Genomic DNA, 6,548 nt, shown 5'->3' with positions numbered 1-6,548 from the left:
TTTCTTTCTTTCTTTCTTTCTTTCTTTCTTTCTTTCTTTCTTTCTTTCTTTTTTAATGCTACTGTAAATAAGATCATCAGGATGTCCCTGGTGGTCCAGTGGCTAAGACTCCACACTCTAAATGCAGAGAACCTGGGTTCAACCCCTGGTCAGGGAACTAGACCCCACATAAAAAAAAAAAAAAAAAAAAAAAAAAAAACTGGTACAAATAAATAGATAAAAATAAATATATTTTTAAATGTAACCATAGCTCTTGACTATAGCTTTTAAAAAAATAAATACAATTGTTTACTTATTTTCCTTTTTGTGATGGTCATTGTCCATGCATGGAAAGATGTTTGAATGTTGATGTTGTACCCTGCAACTTTCTGTGAAGGGTTTGTGTGTGTGTGTGTGTGTGTGTGTGTATGTGTGTGTGTGGAAGTGTAAAGATTTCCTGCACATAAAGTCATGTCCTCTGTAAACAGACATAATTTTCCCTTTTTCTTTCCAGAAGGAAACCTTTTCTAATCTAATGCCCTGTTTGGAATGTCTAATATTATGTTGAATAGAAGTATTGAGAATGGGGATCCTTGCCTGTTTTTCTTGATCTTAGACGTCTCAGCTTTTCATTGGTGAGTATGATGTTAGAGGTAGACTTTTCATATATGACCTTTATTACATTGCAGTCACTTCCTTCTGTTACTATTCTGTTGAGTATCATGAAAGGCTAGTAAATTTATTAAGAAAATTTATGAAAATTGGTGAAGCACAGATGAAGTTTCATTTTTTAAATTTAATTTTAAGAAAATTATGTGATACTTTCAGTAGAAGCATAGGAGTTGATGCTACAGAAATAATTTTCCATTCCTCCTTTGGTAATCCTTATCCTTGTCACTCTCTGGCACAGAACTCTGTGTCTTTAATTAGAATGCCCAGAGTTTGGAAACATTTACCAACCAAAATACTGGTTCTCTTCATCTTTAGGTAAACTGTCTGGAATGCCCTTCAGAGTGGAGCACAGTAAACATCAGATGGTGAGTACTTCCCAAATCCTATTGACAAGAAAATCCTCCTCATGGATCCAGTCACAGGTAAGATTTAGAGAAAATGATTCCTAAAGACTGCAGCCTTCTTGTCCTGAGTCTTTAGCACAATGTCTTATATCATTACCATCTTTATACTTAGTAAGAACAGCAAACATAGTAGGCTGTGTGGTTTACATTTTTTTCACAAAATTTCAGACTTTAAGCTTTTTTTGTGAATAAACTTTCTTAAAACCTTAAACAATTGCACTCAAATCATGCTAGTAAAGTAATGCTCAAAATTCTCCAAGCCAGGGTTCAGCAATATGTGAACCGTGAACTTCCAGATGTTCAAGCTGGTTTTAGAAAAGGCAGAGGAACCAGAGATCAAATTGTCAACACTGGTGGATCATCAAAAAAGCAAGGGAGTTCCAGAAAAACATCTATTTATGCTTTATTGACTATGCCAAAGGCTTTGACTGTGTGGATCTCAAGAAACTGTGGAAAATTCTGAAAGAGATGGGTATACCAGACCACCTGACCTGCCTCTTGGGAAACCTATATGCAGGTCAGGAAGCAACAGTTAGAACTGTACATGGAACAACAGACTGGTTCCAAATAGGAAAAGGAGTACGTCAAGGCTGTATATTGTCACCCTGTTTATATAACTTCTGTGCGGAGTACATCATGAGAACACTGGGTGGGAAGAAGCACAAGCTGGAATCAAGATTTCCAGGAGAAATATCAATAACCTCAGATATGCAGATGACACCACCCTTATGGCAGAAAGTGAAGAGGAATTAAAAAGCCTCTTGATGAAAGTGAAAATGGAGAGTGAAAAAGTTGGCTTAAAGGTCAACATTCAGAAAACGAATATTATGGCATCTGGTCCCATCACTTCATGGGAAATAGATGGGGAACAGTGGAAACAGTGTTAGACTTTATTTTTGGGGGCTCCAAAATCACTGCAGATGGTGACTGCAGCCATGAAATTAAAAGATGCTTACTCCTTGGAGGAAATGTTATGCCTAACCCAGACAGCATATTCAAAAGCAGAGACATTACTTTACCAACAAAGGTCCGTCTAGTCAAGGCTATGGCTTTTCCAGTCGTCATGCATGGATGTGAGAGTTGGACTGTGAGGAAAGCTGAGCACCGAAGAATTGATGCTTTTGAACTGTGGTGTTGCAGAAGACTCTTGAGAGTCCCTTGGACTGCAAGGAGATCCAACCAGTCCATTCTAAGGGAGTTCAGCCCTGGGTGTTCTTTGGAAGGAATGATGCTGAAGCTGAAACTCCAATACTTTGGCCACCCCATGCGAAGAGTTGACTCCTTGAAAAAGTCTCTGATGCTGGGAGGGATTGGGGGCACGAGGAAAAGTAGATGACAGAGGATGGGATGGCTTGATGACATCTCCAACTTGATGCATGTGAGTTTGAGTGAACTCAGAGAGTTGATGATGGACAGGGAGGCCTGGCATGCTGTGATTCATGGGGTCACAAAGAGTCAGGCACGACCGAGTGACTGAACTGAACTGAACTGAAACCTTAATCCTACAATACCTATCAGGAGGTAGGTAACTATCACTATTATAGAACAAGAAACTGAGGTAAAGTCATGTTTGATTATATGCCTGATATTGCAATAGTGCAATCCAATCCAAAGTGCTTTCTCTAAACCCCTTACAAAGTTATTAATACTTCCATAGTTCTATAAAGTTTATACTGTCTTATTCATATAGCTTTATATCATTCATCTGAGAGATGTTATCAATCTCAGTTCTTTTATGCTGGGCTAAAGGTATGACCAACCTAGACAGCATTTATAAAAGCAGGGACATTATTTTGTCAACAAAGGTTCATCTAGTCAAGGCTATGGCTTTTCCAGTGGTCATGTATGAATGTGAGAGTTGGACTATAAAGAAAGCTGAATGCTGAATTGATACGTTTGAACTGTGGTGTTGGAGAAGACTCTTGAAAGTCTCTTGGACTGCAAGCAGATCCAACCAGTCCATTCTAAACGAGATCAGTCCTGGGTGTTCATTGGAAGGACTGATGCTGAAGCTGAAACTCCGATATTTTGGCCACCTGATGTGATGAGCTGACTCATTTGAAAAGACCCTGATGTTGGCAGAGATTGAGGACAGGAGGAGAAGGGGACAGCAGAGTATGAGATGGTTGGATGGCATCACCAACTCGATGGACATGGGTTTGGGTGGACTCTGGGAGTTGGTGATGGACAGGGAGGCCTGTTGAGCTGTGCTTCATGGGGTCACAGTCATACACGACTGAGCGACTGAACTGAACTGGAACTGAAAGTGTGGAATATGCTGAGACATCTGACTAAGGGAAGCTTAAGGACATGTTGGGCAGTTTGTAGAGTGGATGGTCCAAGAAGAGGCAATAGGATCCCCAAACTCAGAGCCTCCTACTCCAGTAAAAGGAAGCAACTCGCAGCCCTGACAAGCCTGTTTATGACTGAAAAACAACACATAAGAAAAGAACTGAAGGACTTCACATGATTTCAAATGCTCAACTACTTCCTCTGAACTGTGTTTAGATGACTCTCAAATTTGGAATCATTTGTTTAGCCTGCTTCTGTGTCATGAGCTTTGAGAGCCTAGCCCATACTCACTAATTGTCAGAAGTCCAGGCCCAGCTCAAAGCCCCTGAGGTTCCCCTGAATGCTTTCTGAATGAATGACTCCACATTTAAACATTCACCTAGGAGTAAGAAGGTGAAGGAGTGCTGAAGATAGTATTTGTGAGCTAGACTTCAAATACAGAGACAGGTGAGGCAGTAAACTGATGGCAGGGCTGTATGGTCACACTCATACTGTATTAAATAGCTTACACAATGATTTGTTGACTGTTATACAATTTCATGCTCACTATAACTTTAATAATTAGCATGTATACCCATTTATGGATCAGGAAAGTAAGGAGAACCAGCTAGTCATACAGTCTTGTTAAAGCAGTTGATGAGACCAGCTACTTTAATTCCAAACCTTGTTTCTAGAACACAAAAACCTGCAACTTTCAGCTCATTTTCTTTGCCATGTAAATATGTTTCTGACGATCATCTTTTCTCCTCTCTATCTCACTGCTTTGTCACCCCATTTTCCAGATGTGTTTTGTACCCTCAGTACTTTTTCATACTTCCTTGTCCATCAAAGGTCCACTAATTAATTGAAAAAGCCCCTGGTTTTCTCTATGAGCCCTGACCATCTTCTTTCCTTGACCTTCAGCTATTCTCCTTGCCTTGTTCTCACATGTATGGAGAAATTTGGAGGAAAGGAACCCTAAGATACAAATTTTAGTTTTGACTTACTAACCACTTAGGTCCTTTATTTACATTCCTTTATTCAGACACCCCACCCCCAACAAGGTATTTCCATGAATTGTCAAGGTAGTAACTAATTTCATGTATGAAAAACAATTTATAACGTCCTAAAGAACTAAAGAAAGATACAGAAAGGAATGTCCAGGGCACCAATAAGTAACATATCTGCTTTGAAGGAATTGCCAGGAGCAGTAGAATTGCTGAAGATAAGTGGTTCCATGCAGGCCCAGAAACAGGAGTCCCTTCCCAGAGATGCACATCACCCTGGGCAGCACTCCAGAGAAAATGTGGGTAAAATAAAATAATTTGAGGAGTTACTCTGATCCCTGTAGAAAGGGTAGTAAGTATGGACTCTGTGTGTGGGATGGACGATGGGTAGGCCTGAGTTTAAACAGGGCTGATCAGGGACCTGAAGTTAGTGCTGGGGCCTTGGGAAAATCTTATACATTCATACAGTGTTTGAAAGCTTTACATTAAATATGAAAGGGCTGAAACATGTGAGTAGTTTAATAAATCCAGCTGTAATAATAGGGACAATGCTTTGTTAGTGTTTATTCCCAGACCTCTGCTCAATGCCTTACATCTCACATGCTCGCAACCTATAATTTCTGAGTAGATGTGTCAGTGAACTGTTTTCTAAATAAAAGGTTGGTAGGTTAATCCTACTAACGGCAAGTGTAGGATGCCAACATGGAACTGGGCATCTCTGGTCAGTGTGTGCTGCCTCAGTCTCCTGAACCAGTTGTAAAAGAAGAAACAAAGTATAGAGAAGGGAATTCTGGTGGCTAAGTGGTTAAGACTCTGTGCTTCCACTGCAGGAGGTGTGGGTTCCAGTCCTGGTCAGGGAACTAAGATCCCACAAGCCATACGCAGGGCAATAAATAAATAATGTAACATTAAAACATAACAATGCAAAAGTAAAAGTCTTAAAAATAAATGTAAAAACATGTTAATGAAGTGTATAGATGGACAGGTGGGACAGCACACACTTCAATTCCTGATACAACAGAGACTAACTCTTCAGACCCTGCCAGCCTTGCTTAGCTTTGCTTCTCCATCTTCAAACTCAGAAGAAAAGAGACTGAAGTGAAAAATTACAACCTACAAGAAAGGGTCATGGAAACCAAGAGGTCAGCGAGCCCCAGGATGACAACTGCTTCTGTGAGTGTCCCTTCTGGCCCTCTCAGGGAAGAAGGAGTTATGAAGCCTTGGTCCAATAAGATCACCTCACCCTTTGATCCCCCAGTCATCCTCTTCCTCCTTGAGTTGGGGTATAGTATCGAGGCCAAATGCCATGAAGGCCCTAGTTCTTTCTGAAGGTCTTTAAGACAAGCAGCATCACTATACGTCCCCTCATCCCTGCTGTTCTCATCTCCAGATTGGGTGAACTGTCACAACTTCTTCACTGACAGCTGTGCTCCTCACCAGCCTCTGACCTTTCTAACGGTGCTGCAGTGGAAAAGAGCCATGCCAACCACGCAGCCCTCATTCTGCCCCCCTGGGTTAAGTATCAGACCATCAGGCCTCCCTGAGGCTGGGCTTGGAGTGTAGAACATGGTGTGTGATCTGCCACTCAGCCTGCATTTTCGCCCCTACTAGGGCCAGATCACAGAAAGACGATGGAGAGGCTGCCAAGAGGGGATAATCCTGGCTAGTGAGAAATGCCCCTCATCACTTGTCCTGTGGTCTCAAATCACCTGTTTGTGGGGAGATTGAGTGTGGGAACTTCAAGTCTACAGGCAACGACAAGGATGGTGATGACATGTTCAGGGATAACACCGTCATCTCTGTGTACTGTTTACACTGTGCATGAACACGGACTTTTATATAAAGGTCGGAGAGGAGGAGGCATGGAAATACAGACACAGGACTTCAATCTAATGATAAGAGGACAAGTGGGAGCACCATCATACATGCAAACAGGACTTATACCTAAAATTCAAAGGACTGGTGGGAGCACAGTGGTACAGAAAAACAGAACTTCTATCTGTAGATCAGAGGAGAAGTGGGATCATAGTGGTAAAGGCCCACAGGATTTCTATCTTACCATGTAAGGTCATGACTGGCAGTTGAATCCATGCATGCTGAAGAGCACCAATACCAGCAGAGGGAAACAGTTCTTTATAAACTCACACACACACACACACACACACACACAATAAGAAGAAGAAGAAGAAAAGAAAAAAAGAGAAGGAAGCTTATA

General features: G+C 41.3%; 1 pseudogene; it reads left to right on the top strand.

The window, feature by feature from the left end:
* The window catches only part of LOC120860746, a 199,443-nt pseudogene that overhangs the window by 52,101 nt on the left and 140,794 nt on the right, over nucleotides 1–6,548 (top strand).

Source organism: Oryx dammah, unplaced genomic scaffold (assembly GCF_014754425.2).
Source record: "Oryx dammah isolate SB20612 unplaced genomic scaffold, SCBI_Odam_1.1 HiC_scaffold_11175, whole genome shotgun sequence".
NCBI classification, from domain to species: Eukaryota; Metazoa; Chordata; class Mammalia; order Artiodactyla; family Bovidae; genus Oryx; species Oryx dammah.
This window is presented reverse-complemented; position numbering and strand designations above follow the sequence as displayed.